The sequence below is a fragment of the Balaenoptera ricei genome, chromosome X (assembly GCF_028023285.1).
Source record: "Balaenoptera ricei isolate mBalRic1 chromosome X, mBalRic1.hap2, whole genome shotgun sequence".
Classification (NCBI taxonomy): Eukaryota; Metazoa; Chordata; class Mammalia; order Artiodactyla; family Balaenopteridae; genus Balaenoptera; species Balaenoptera ricei.
The window spans coordinates 66,229,357-66,243,254 of record NC_082660.1 but is presented as its reverse complement, the minus strand read 5'-3'; the positions used below and the strand labels follow the sequence as shown (position 1 = coordinate 66,243,254).

At 37.2% G+C, this 13,898-nt stretch overlaps 1 long non-coding RNA gene across 3 annotated transcripts in view; it reads left to right on the top strand.

Moving 5' to 3' along the window:
• The window catches only part of LOC132357394 (uncharacterized), a 31,540-nt gene extending 17,770 nt beyond the window's left edge, over positions 1-13,770 (top strand). For 2 of the 3 annotated variants that reach the window (XR_009500225.1, XR_009500224.1), the window contains exons 2-8: positions 696-783; positions 3,065-3,202; positions 4,226-4,435; positions 4,709-5,031; positions 5,422-5,553; positions 6,625-8,268; positions 13,406-13,770. This is a non-coding gene — a long non-coding RNA (uncharacterized LOC132357394). The remainder of the gene's footprint in view (positions 1-695; positions 784-3,064; positions 3,203-4,225; positions 4,436-4,708; positions 5,032-5,421; positions 5,554-6,624; positions 8,269-13,405) is intronic. The other variant, XR_009500226.1, reaches the window with a different exon arrangement.
• Positions 13,771-13,898: the final 128 nt, after the last annotated feature.

Below are 13,898 nucleotides of genomic sequence, written 5' to 3'. Positions count from 1 at the left end.
TCTACTTTATGATGAAGTTGATATAATGTTCTTCCCCCTCGCCTTTTTCAACAGATACTTTGGTAAGCGAAAAAGCTTAGACTCTTTGATGTTAAACAAACACAAAGATCCAGCTGAAAAATATTAACATCAAATTTTAAGCATTTTTTTGTGCATATACATGTATCCCAGCAGGAGCAAGAAGAATCATATTAATGAGCTGGGCTTCTCTTACTGCCCATTTTAATTCATATCCGTATTTCCTCACAGCTTGTTTTCCCCCCTGCCAATGCCTAAAGACATTATTTGTCTGACCGACTGGAGGTAATATACAGATGGTCCTGAGCCTTCTTGGAAACGTGGTCTTTGCAATTGTTTCTCAAACTGAAATAACTTGTCAGGATTCAACACCTTTTAAAGAAACAATTTTTTTTTGAGATCCTAAAGAATATGTGTTTTGAGGAACACTGACTTAAAGTTATTTGCAATATAAACATGTTTTCCAATTTCAAGATATCTTTGTCAAAGATATATAATTTTTTAAATAATTTATGTAGAACTTGGGGATCCATGAGAATATATCCATAAACCCCCAGGGATCTTATCACCCCAATTTGAGAAACACTGGTCTATGCTTATGAAATCTGTTATTGCTGTTAATCAAATTATCGTTCAATACTAATATACAACTATATTTATTGGAATTTGTTTTAAAGGGATGAATTCTGAGCTGGTACCCCCACTCAAGAGGAAGGATGGACCGATTTTAGGTGGATTGAAGCCTGCCCTAGACAGCAGCCAAAGGTTAATCTTGGAGTTGTATTTCAGTTCATTGCTTGAAATAAAATCTCTAGCAGTTGTAGAAAGGGATGCTCTGGGAATGTGGGCATCTTCAAACTTGAGATAATCGTTGTGCAACAAATATTTATTGGACCAGGCACTGGAATAAATAGTAAAACCAAAGACATAGTTCCTGTCCAGGAATTTGCTATCTCATGGAGGATGCAGAAATGAACAAATCATTATGGTGTTGGGCAATTTGATGAGTACCGTAAAAAGTTTGGGAAATTCTGTGGGGCATAGAGGAAGAAGAGTGGGGGAAAAACACTCTTACTAAGCAAAGTGATAGCAAGGGGAAAATGCAAGGTGTGCCTAGGGAGCACCTTGATCAGTTGGGTCAGGAGCTGTGTAAGCTGAGGGCTTACAGGCACTACTCCAGTATTCCTTGCTTTTTACAAATGCATTTTAATGAAGCACTTGTTTTCTTGGATGGAGTGAATCACTATTCTTTTTCATGGGTTTGGGGGCAGAAGGAGTGAGATGCTGGCAAAATTATGAAAAAGTTCTGAACCGGGAATAAGAACACAGCTTTTGGTCCTGGCTCTGACTTTGGATCAAATCACCATCCATCTCAACTTCAGTGTCAAGGACTGCTGATGAATTAAGACAGGGACTTGAATTAAATACCTCAACCCCTGAAAATTACATTTTATCATTTTCAAAGGATCAAGAAAGGAAGCACTTAAAATTTTTTGGCATTTCTCTAAATGGTTATTGTGATTTCTGATTTTCCTCCTTATAGAACCTTAATATATAGGATTGGAGAGAGTTTTCTGACCCTAGTTTTGTGTCTTTTCCTATATCCCCCTTGAGCTTTTCTACTATCTTTCTGTAGCTTATCTATACATTTCTCTAACCACCTCCCTAAATTATAGAAGATCTTAAGACCCAGGGCTGCTATGATATAATTTCTTTTCAGGGTAGCTGGGCCCTGATCATCAAATGTACACCTGGATGGGAGTTTGTGACTTGAAGTAAAGAATTAAAAGTTGATCTGTGGTGGCTGCTAAAATATTATATGTGAAAGCATCCTGGGAAAATTTTTTTACCAGCTTGAAGAGAAGGAAACTGATATCTGAACTTAACTAACTGTTCCCCCAAACCTTATAAGCTCTGATGGCAAAGAGTATAGTTGTGTATGGTTAAACAGAGTTAATGCCTTCCTCTGCCTCAAGTCTTAAAGACTCATTTGGAAGAAAACTATTTTCCCGCTACCATATTTTTGGCTACAGACAATTAGCACTTAACACTGGTGTCTTTCAAAATCCAACTCAAGTTGGATCGCAAGTATTTGTATGAAACTTAGCTGACATGCTAAATTTAACAAAACTAGAGGGCTTTGATGCTAAAGTAGCCATACTCAGTAAATATGCTTCAGAGTGGCTCAGAAGACCTGGAGAGACTGGAATAGTTGTTTCCCTTTAGGTACCTTAACTAAGCAGTGTATAAATGAATTTGAGCTTGGATTCATTAATTTTAAGATTCTCTGGGTAAATTTGATTGCATATGGATTGTCCACTTAACTATCATTAATGGAGTTTCAAGAAGGAGCCAGAGTAGATATGTATAATATGTATGAACTGCCATGTTTAACTAGAAGTCTTTACTTAGCAATGAAGTATCTAATCTTAAGTTAAGTAAGGATGGGGAAGGATGTTACCAAAAGACTTTGAAGCTTGTTCTCATATTGGGAACATCATAGAATACCAGTTTGGCTTTATTGGACATCTTATCTAGAGAATTGAGTTGAATAAGTGATCTTTCACAGACTAGGATTTGTTTGATATTGACATAAAGGTCCTTATAATATGGTAATTCTTGATCAGGGATCTGGAAGCCATACCTTGTGCTTTCCACACCATACCATAACATAAAAAGTGCTTTTAAGATTGCAAACCTGACTTAGACCTGTTTCAGTGAGCTCCTATCCTATAGTAAGGGCAGGTAGCCAATTATTAAAAATGGTCAAGGCAATTGTACTTCCAGGCAGTAGTAGAAATTGCTCTACTACCTTGTATCTTGAAGTATTTTCAGCATCTTTAGGCCACAAATGTAGTCAGCCCTTAAGGTGGCTATTGGTTTGACCCATATTTTCATTTAGTTCTTTTTCTATACTTGCCTAGTCCTTCTGTGACACTGCCAGTGCTTGCCATTACAGGACCTTAAGGAGACAACAGGCTACAGAGGAGAGACAGGAGACACCAGCAGTTTTGGTATCATACTGAGCCCTGTCTTTCTTCTCAAGGACATTCTGAGCATGTGAGACCTGAGGAACTGCAAGCAGCTTTAAGAAGCTCTACATTCAACAGGTCTTTCCTTTTGAGAATCTGGATAAGCTCCAACCAATCTAAGAGGATGGCTTGCCGGCTCCCTGGAGAAAAAGGTAGTGTAAGGAGCTTATTATTGCGTGAATTCTGTCTTTGGGTTTAAGGGCTTTAACTTCCTGCACTTCTCCTTTTTAAAACAGAACATGGACCAATTTTCATCAATTTCTACACAGTTTTTTCTTTTTTTTTCTTTTTGGGCATAAGGGTAGAATAACAGAGACCCAAGGGCCTGTGTAAGCTACTTATTGGACCCCTAGCCTTCTGTACCTTGTTTTTCCTTTTGCATAGATTTGCTTAGTTGTTGTAATAACTGGGGTTTTATACACCTGTAGCCATTCTTGATTTTTCTGAATATCCTGGCACTTTGGTGGTGCCTCATTTATATAAGCTGTTCAAGAAATGTACCATGTAGACTGAGTAGAAAACAGTTCTGTTTACCTTGGCAATGCTCCAGCATCTTACTACTTAATACACGAATTAAAAGAGGGGAATGCTACAAAACTAGATGAGAGAGAGGCACTTTGGTTGAGATAGATTGCTCAGTTCTTAAGATAGATAATACTGTATAAAAGAAGCCTGAGGCAATGTGAAGAAGAATTCTTACAGAACTCATACAGTCAGACCACATTGGAGCTTTTCTAAAGTGTCTTGATGGCTCTCTTGGTTGAGAAAGCTTTAGCTTCTCCTTTTATTATTTTCAGCCCCTTAATTTCTTGACTTCCATTGTATTTTATGAGAATACCAGGACATTAAAAATCCACACTCTCTAGAGGATTGTTCATCAGTGGAGACTGGCGACTAAAACACAATATGGGAATTTTGGTAATTATTCAGCTCTAAATTGCTCTTGGAGATGAGGGGAAGTACAAGGAATGGAGCTTGAATGAGTAGAAGAATTTGCATGTTGTTAGACTGGTAGCTAGAAAATAGAGTTCTACATAGTTCTAAATCTCCAGTACTCAATCCATCTGAAGAAAATGGTAGACATAGTTTAATTTAACCCCTAGTTACTCATTGGGACAGACTTTCCCAGTGTACTGCATTTAAGTAATTTATTTTTCTTTTTATCTCTTCTCCAGATCTTCCTCAGAAGAATAGGCTTGTTGCTTTACAGTGTTAATGACCCATTCCCTTTGACGATCCCTAGGTGGAGATGGGGCATGAGGATCCTCCAAGGGAAAAGCTCACTATCACTGAGCAACAATCCTAGGCCAGGAGGTTCTACCAAGATTCTTTCCTGGGCCCAGTTAGGAAGATGAAATCTCAAGACAACCACCACACATCCAGAGGTGGGTAAGCTGTCCCTAAAAGCATAATAAATAGTCTTTAATTTCTTTTTTTTCAGTATACATTGCACTTAGCTTTCCATTTAGATTATTTTCATCATTGTCAACTATGTCTGCTTTGGTAAAAACTGCTTCCTAATTAACCTGGGAAGCAACTGGGTGTGATATGGGTGAAAATGATGATGTGAAGAGAATAGCAGGCTGTATGAGTTAGGGTATTTAGGGTGGGACTTTAGTATGTGGTAGAGGCTTTCAGCTAAATTTTCTTTCTTTTAGGAGAACATGGACAACAACTGCCACATCTGTGACATTGATCATGGGCAGATCATCATTCTGGACCCTCTGGTCTCCAAAGTCTCCCTTGAGGCCCTGTTGGAGAACTTTACCAATCATTTACATACTTCAAGATGCCTTGGGATAGCTGTTGGACAAAACAAAAAACAAGCTGTTTGAGAAGATAAAACAGAGTTGTGTCTTTTTATGCTGTGCCTGCTAATTGACAGAAGCTTCACAACTATGAGTGGGAATGTGACTAGAAGTGGCACAAAGTTATCTATCGTCAGGCTGGATCTAAAGAACTAGCACCCTGCGTATTCTAGGTCAGTGATGAGAGAGGGTGGTTAGGGGGATGTAGGTTGGGAGATAGAGGTAACTGTTCAGTGTAGTAAGTCCTGATTGTACAGGCTTTGTACAGATTACTATCCAACTAAAGGAATAAGGCTGTGATTGATGGTGTTGTTTCCAGTGGCTCACCAAGTGTTATTAGGCAAGACATTTTCCCATTTATGCCATAGTTTCCTATTCTGTTGAATGAGGCAGTTGTGTTAGTTTTATCTCTAAAGACATAAAAGCTTCAACTTTATACTTTTCTAAGCTCCGTAGAGACAGTTTCTATAGCTCATTAATTTGAATCTTCCCATAACTCTAGCACAGTACTCAGTTAATACTTCTTTATGGCATTTACATGGTTTCCTTCTCATTTTTTGTAGCTCCTGATTGTTCCCTTCATATCTGTCCAATCATTATCTTTCCCAGAAGCAGTGCAAAGAGCAAGACATTTGAACACACCAAAGGAAGATCAACATGCCTGGCACTCTAGAATTTTAGAATAGCAGAATGAAGTAAGTTGGTGGTGGCGTAATCCTGTGAGGATCACTTTAGAGCTAATAGCTGTTTGTTGGAGGTTTGTGTGGGATGGGGTATGGTGATCTAATGTGGAAGGGGAGCTGAATGTGAGATGAGAGGATGACCAGTAATCTATTTATTAATTGGTTTCCCTGAAGCAACTCAAAGATGATATAGTCTGTCTACCAGTTGTGTCACAGGGTAATTTAGTTTTACCTTGTCTGTTCTTTATCTTCACTGCATAAATCTTTTGCCACCCTTAGAGGCCTAAACATATAGAAACTTAAACCAAAAAAGTTTTTGTTTTTTGCTGAAAGAGTGGGCCTTTCTCACCTCTTCTTGTGAGAGAATCTATGGTTAAGGTTTAGTGTTAAGGAAAACCCAGTCCCTGAAGCTGCCATTATAATTGTGAAGGGTGTGAAAATCAAGTCAGTTTTATAAGGGATGGGGAAAGGTGAAGATATAAAATGAGAGGGTTAACTAGGTGCTCTCTAAGGGCCCTTTATTATAATATTCACTCATCTGTGGCACCTCGTTTGGCTCTCCTGGAAATCCTAGGAAACAGTTGTAACAGAATGTTAAGAGGCACATATTGTGTTTAAATCCTCTGCCACTCATTAGGTGAACAGCCTTTGGCAATTTAGATTCTGATTAAACTTGTCTGTTTGTGAAGGTTAAATGAAATCATGTATATAAAGAGCTTAGTACAGTGCCTAGCACATGGTAGGTTAAAGGTAACCTAAGAAGTTTCATAAGTTCATTTGACACAATACACGTGACCACTAATACCATCTAGTGGCACAGAGTTGGTGTGGTTTGGTCCTATGTAAAGAAATTCCTAAGTTAAAAGTTTAAGTAGAAGAGTATTTGTGTTGGTGGTGATTGTTGTTGTTATTATACTGTTATTATAATTATTAATGTTAGTGGTAATATAAATAGTATTGGCACTAATAATAGATTATTGCAATTATTAATGAACTTTTTTGTTTTCTTTTGTTGTCTTCTCTTTGTGATGCTTCTTGTGCCTACCATGCTCCTCACTGTATTTTGTCTCTTCTATTTCTTAGCCTCTTCCACTGAATGTCTGCCTTTGCTTATCTTTTAAACTCATAAGTGTGTATTTGTTTGCTTATCTATTTCTTCCTTGAATGTCTTTGGTCTTTCTTCTCTAACTAAAGTGTGTCTTACCCATTTCCATGATTCTCTTACTAGTTTCTTCTCTGTATATCTTTGTCTCATTTTCTTTTCTGTACCCAAGAGTGGTCTGTGTCTTGTCTTAGATGTCTCTCTCTAGTTTTTCTCATTTTGTTACTGATTCTCCTTGCTCTCCTAGATCTGGCTCTTCTTTCACTGCTCTTCTCTTTGTGTCTCTTGAGTCACATGCTGTGTGCCTTTTGCTCATTTCTTGCTATGCCTACCTCTCTTCTTTTTCTCTTTGTGAACTGTTTGTCACCCCCTCCCCTTGTTGGCTTGACATTTCACCTTTTCTGATACTGGCCACCCTTCTGCTGTTTCTACTCTTTATCTTGCATTGCTGTTTTCTACATATTCTTTCTGCCTCTCTTGGGCCATTTTCTCTTCTTTTCCTGCTTTGTGTGCCCCAGTGTCTCTTTGTTCTTTGTGATTTTCCATGTCAGCATTCATCTCTGTGTTCTCTTATTTCTTCTCTGCTTTTGCCTTTCTACTTACCTTTGAGTATTTCAGTCTCTTCTTGAGTCTATGTCTCCCCCACTTCGATTTCATGCAGTCCTCTCTCCTTGCATATTTTTTGTGCATGTGTGTGTGCATGCTTTTGTGTGTGTGTGTGTTTGTAACAAAGGGGCCTCCTAACCCCTTCCTAATAGGTGCAGAGTGTCAGCTATCAAAATATAAGCATTGAAGAGCTGTTCCTTATGCCAGGCTGCCCGTGAGATGATCCAAGACCAATAAAAGGCCCAAAGGTCTAGACTGGAGTTGGACGGAAGACTCAAGTCTCGGTGAGACAGAAGGCCAAAGACCCAGGATGGGATGAAAAGCCTTGGCTTGAAGACCTATGACCCAAAAATGGAAGGGCCCAAGCACACATAAAGACCCAGGACTCAAGCCTGTCTATACAGACAGAAGGCCTAAGAGAGACAGATATCTCCAGACTAAATTAGGTGGGAAGCTGGAGGCCCATGACCCAGAATCCAGGAAGGATAGAAGCCCCAAGACCAAAGGAAATTCCAAGATGAGAACCCTAAACCGCAGCTCTTTTCTATTGTTCTCCTCCCTACGCTTGGACATTTTCAGTTCTCCCTTTCCTGTTCTCATATCTTCGTTTAAACCCACTTCTTTTGAGATGTCCTTTTTGATGTTGCTGCTACTTTAAAGAAACATACCTTTAGATCAGTAATATTATGCCTGGGCCAGTCTTAAGCCAGTTTTTATCACAGTTTTAAGCCATTTATTAAGTTTTTGGTGTTTTGCAAAGTTCCATTTCTCTTCACCTCCTCTCCACTTGAGAGGAACACATAGGTGACATTATATTTCAGTCCCCTCTTTCCTCGGAAGCTCTAGGCTGATGAGAGAAGGAAAGCGTCAGGCTACTGAGTGGAAAAAAAGTGCCAGGCTATCTAGAGAAAATGTGAAGAGATGCTCCAGGCCAATGAGAAGAACTAGACAAGAAATACACAGATGTGCCAGCTTGCTGAGAAGCACCAGCCAGCAACATATTACTTCTTTGAGCTTGGGTGAGCAGGATTCCTGAGGTTTGGGGTTCCTACCGATAGTTATGAAAAAGGAGGATTGGGCCTGGGAAAGAGTGAGGCCCCAAGGAGGCAGCCTGAACTCCCTGCTCATAGTAGTGGCCTAATAATGTGGTAAACTGTACCAATCCTGCCCCTGGGTTTAATACCTACCTCTAGGCATAAAGGTGAGAGAAGTTGGGAATATTTAGGAGGTTTAATCCTTTCCTTGATTTTTTTCCTCTTACCCTGAGGAAAGATAATTTTAATGATTGAGAATATATATGAAAGCACTGTAAAACACAGAAAAAAAGCAAGGCATTCTCATTAATGGTGTATTGGCATCCATGCACAGCTAACATTTGAAAATGCACTGTCAGTTGTGAAGCATTATGTAAATCAGGGTCATCACACCCTTTCTGAAAGGGTCGGATGGTAAATATTGTAGGCTTTACGGGCCATTTGGTCTCTGTTGCTTTTTTAAAAAAAAGCAAGTGAATTTGGTCTGTGGGCCACAGTTTATCACCCCTGATGTAATTGCCAGGGACTATGTGCTGAACAATATTAATTTCCTTCTGTGTGCCTGTCCCTGTGTTAGACATTAAAGATGCAATGATTATGATTATATCTAGGTGATCTGAAGAAAAATATGTGAATGTGAGTTGTAAACTATAAAGCACTTTAAAGACTTACAAGTTTCAGAGTTGATGAATGAACATTGATTACATAGTATATACAATCTAGGCACTGTAGATACAAGGAATAAAAGAAGCATGAATAAAAAAAAAAAAAAAAAAAAAAAAAAAAAAAAAAGAAGCATGAATAAAGTGCTTTGTCAAAAGTATGTAATACTGTATAGATATTAGGAATTAAGTGTTTGATAAATGAATAATTCATGTATTTCTGGCCATTGTGTTTCTGTGGCTATGGTGATTTTGAGTAAAAATACAGTATTCCAAGTCGCAGAAGAGAAAACATAAAAACTGCTTTTAAACTATAAAATACACTGGAAATACAAGGGATTTAAGCTATTGTGATCACTTATAATGTGCCAGATACCATGCTAGCCACTACAGATGTCAAAGGGAAAAAATTGTTCTCATTATAGAACAATTAAAAATTTTAGATAGGCAGTACATATTAAAGTGCTTTGTACTAAAGCACTGTATAAATACCAATGGGCTATATGTTTATGAATGAATGAATAAGTATTAAGTGCCTTATATGTACCAGCTATTGTTTCAGGTACTATGAAATCCAAGATAATGCTCCCAAGTAATAAGAGGGAGGTTTATGTCCTATACTATTTAAATGTAAGAATTAGATCTTGCTTATTTTAATCAATAAAGACTTTACTGGTGATATCAAATTATTACCAGTATATTTTCCCTGGTAGCAGGAAAATGTAATGAATGAGATTGAGCTTTCTAACTATAAAGTGCTGTATAAATATAAGACATTAGATGTTTTCTATGTGAACAAAACTTATGTGAGACAGGCATGGTCTCTACAAAATTCTCATTGTGTGCTTGACCCATATGAGAAAGGTAGTATAAATAGTTATACAAACTGAGGGTTTAAATGCTTGTTAAATAAATGGATTATTAATATCAGTTGCCTACTATGAACTCACTGTTATAGGCATAAAGAAACATACAAATTTATCATTTTATTGTGCCTAAAGCTGAGAATAAGGCAATGTTAGCATTTTATGAACTCTAAAGCACCATATAAATGTAACTATTGATTTTTTCATTTGGTGTGCCTAGTACTAGGTTTACAAAATTATATCACAGTTATTATACCATGAAAAAAAGTCAAAAAATTTGAGGAAGGATTGTTAACTATTGAACATTTTTATATGTAAAGGATTAGATGTCTGATGAATGCAAGACTGGATAATAATTATCTATTATGTGCCAGTCTCCTTGATAAGCATCAGGGATGTGAAGATAGTCCCTCTTTATTGTGTTCTGGGCAGCAGAAGGTAATGTTTAAAATTAATTTGTAAGTCTTAAACTGGCATATATAAATATATAAGCCATATCTGCTGAATGAACTTTGATTACTTGCTCTCTCTTATTCCCAGAGATAGCAACTGGGGTTGCAAAAATTCATTGTCATTATTATTGAACCTGCAACAGAGATCTGTGTGTAAATTTTACAAAGCCTACTGTTCTATACAGATATAAGGAATTAACTGTTGCCTTAATGAATGATTACTGATTCCTTTCTATGAGGCTCAGAACTGCACATGCCCTAGGATATAAAAATGATTTTATCCTTATCAGATGGTCACAGGAGGAAATGAGGTAACAGGTGTGGGAACCCAGACTGAAAGTTACTTAACCACTGCCAAGCCTATTTGATGAAATTTAAAAACATGGGCAAAATGGAATTGTGCAAGGCAGTATGCTGAATGCTGAGCTAGGTGGAAAGATAAAATCTATACCAGAAGGCTACTTGCTCCCTGGCCTGACCAAAGAAATGGGGATTTTTTTTTGTTTGTTTAAAGCAAGGTGTTATGGTTCTCCATTGGTCTTTTAAATGCTGAAGATGGAGGTGAATTAGATCCACCCTGGCCTGGCTTAGAGACATTAAAGGAGTAAAAAATGGCTCAGGTTGGCTTTTAGATTAATTTGATTAACAGAGCATCTTTTATGTGGAATACATCATTCTAGGTCCTGAACATAACAGAAGTGAAATGGGCCTAGTCTAAAGGGCATTAGATAGATCACAGATCATAGCTGAAGATCCAGAAACACCTTTGATTTTTGAGTAAATACTTGAGTTCCTGTTCTCTGGATGAATTAGTTGATTAAGTCTGGTCCAGAAAACCTATTGACTTGTCTTGGAGATTGAAAAAATAGGAAAAAAAAAAACAACCAGATATGGTTCTTTCAATATTAAATGAAGACATTTTTCCTGGCTCTAGAAAGTCCCAATGTCACTGCTCATTGACCTAGATTGAAGCCAGAAGACTGATAAAAGGCCTTAGGGTTTGTCCTTTAATTCTTTAACATTCTGCTTTTATTATAGTTAAATGGTTTAAGATGAGAATTAAGATGAAACAACTAGTTTTAAAAGTATTTGCTCATTGGCCTGGCATAGAGTCAGGAAGCCACTTAAGAAAAAAGATTCTTCCTAAATTTTCCATATTTTGTAAATTATTCACTTGAATGAAATACTGTTCTGCTGAGGAGAATGAAGAGATTTAAAAGACCTAGACCAAAATATACTTTAATCTAACTAGCTTATGGAGGAAACACAAGAGCAAATTTAATAAGAGACTGCAGTTCTTTCATTAGTTGAAAAAACTTCATTGAGCAGCTGTGATATTAAGACACTGAGATGGAAAGATTAATTAGATCACCTCTTTGGCATGTTTTGTAGAGTAGGAATAAGAGAGCTTTTTAGTTATTCATTCATACAAACATTGAAGAAGGTGATGCTAAATGAAATTGATCTGGTACAAAAAGCACTTGGAGACACAATTAAAAAAAACAAGAAATGGAGTGAAACTCTTCATTGAATAGAAGTGTCTATTCTATTTCAGATCTTAACTGAAAGACACTTGCTTGGCTTGGAAACTGGAATATAAGAGGAGAGGTTACTGTTCATTCATTTTTTTCATTTATTCATTCACTCTACAAGTATGTTTGAGTGCCTATTGTGTATAAGCTCCTTAGCTAGGTTCTCAGTTGGCCCCAGAGACATGAAAAAATGAGTACCTTCCCAGAGAACTTTTAAAACTTGCCTTTTGGCCAGTTTTCTGGTTAGGGGTATGGCTTAGTTCCTCAATAATAATGTGTGGTTTAATTCCTACTCCATATTTCTTCTACCACTCTGGCCACTACAATAAGCAAGGGTTTCTACTGAGCTTGCTCCTTAAGTTGCAGGAACCTTCCTTAAACACTTCAGTTTTCCTAACCCATCCCTCATGAAAAATGGCTGTGACTGTTGGTGGGCAGAAAGAGGGATGAGAAACAACTGATTCCCAAACCTCAGTCTCATTGGTACAAACCTCAGTCTCATTGGTACCAGCTTTGGGGAACCACTCATACTTAAGCCACAATTGGTTTTGAAACACACAGGTTTTGTCTATTTTCAATTCTTTACCTTTTACATTCTAACAAATATACACTGCCTAAATAGATCTCTTTAAAAAACAATCCTCTGGTAGTACTTAGCAAGTTTGGAGATGGAGACATGATTTCTGTTTTGCAACAGCTTCTCAACTTACAACTTAGAAATCGTTTCCTTTTTACCAGCAAAACCTGCTTAAGAAAAGACTTATTATAATTAAATAATGCAGTGAATGAAATAGCTTAACAATTTACCATGCTTAAGTTTTAAGAATGATAAAAATTGGAAGTAATTGGCAAAAATTGGAGGGAAAAAATACCAAAAAAAAAAAATCTTCTATATCTAGGCCCAAATAGGCTTTGGCCTTTTCTATTTTTTAAATCACTCACAGAGGGTGGGATAGGAGGAAGAGTGAAAGAAAAGGTCAAACCTGATTCTAAAAAGGGTCTGTCTTAAAAGCATTACTACCTCCAGATCTAACTTGGGGATTGCTGTTTTTAGTTTAATACAATTCCAGTAACTGGTCACTGCTGAGATGAGGACAAAGTCCTTTGTCCCCACTCATTTCTGTAAGTTTTTGAGAAACAATTTTTTGTTTAATGGTTATTGATTAAGCCTTGGGTTAGATAATTATGGAATTTATTAATTAAATCTATGTTACCTCTCCATCATAAGGTAGTCTTAAAGTTAAAGTCAAAATTCACTGCAAAGGAACAGGACTTTATTGTTCACTATAATTCTTACATACTTTCAAACCATCTAAACTTTAGTTTACATGGCAAGCCAACAATAACATAAGTAAATGGAGAAGGAAATAGATGAATGGCAAAAGATAGTTGCTGGAGGGAGCAAATTTGAAGAGGATTTGAAGGTGATGTTTGTAGTTTTTGCTTTGTACATTTTAATTTAAGCATCAGGTATATCTGACATGTTAATGTTTGGTGTTTAATATGTGCTATTAGCTGGATTCAGTAACTCCCCTTTCTTCAGATGGGGGTGGGGGGTGCATTATTGGAAAGTAGAAAGGAGAAAGTAACTAAGAGCCTTCCTTTCACAGTTTCTGGCATCCCAAGACTACCACTACTGCTAAACAAGAATAAGAGAACATGCTATCATCTGATTTTTGTGGCATAAATGAAGTTGTGAACAAATCTTTTTTTAAAAAGGAAATGGCTTCATCTTTATCCTTCTACCTCAAAGGGAATCTATGACAAAATGCTCCGATGAATGGAAGACACACTTGGACTTGTGAACTGATGTGAAACGCAGAATCTCTGAGCCATGGTTGTTTTGAAGATTGAAAAGTCTTGTTCAGCATGGGTGACCAGCAAAAAAGCAATCTAGAGCTGTCTGTATGTCACAACTGAGACAAATTGGGGAGTTTGTTGTTTAATGTCAAATAAAAATGTACTGTTTTGAAAACTTTGTATTTCGATGTAACAAGTTCTACCTCACTGTCCCTTCCTAACCACACTAGTTACCTCAATTTTTTAAAAAAAATTATCTTAATCACCCAGTTTGGGTAAGTATTTGAGGTCTCTTTTTTTTTT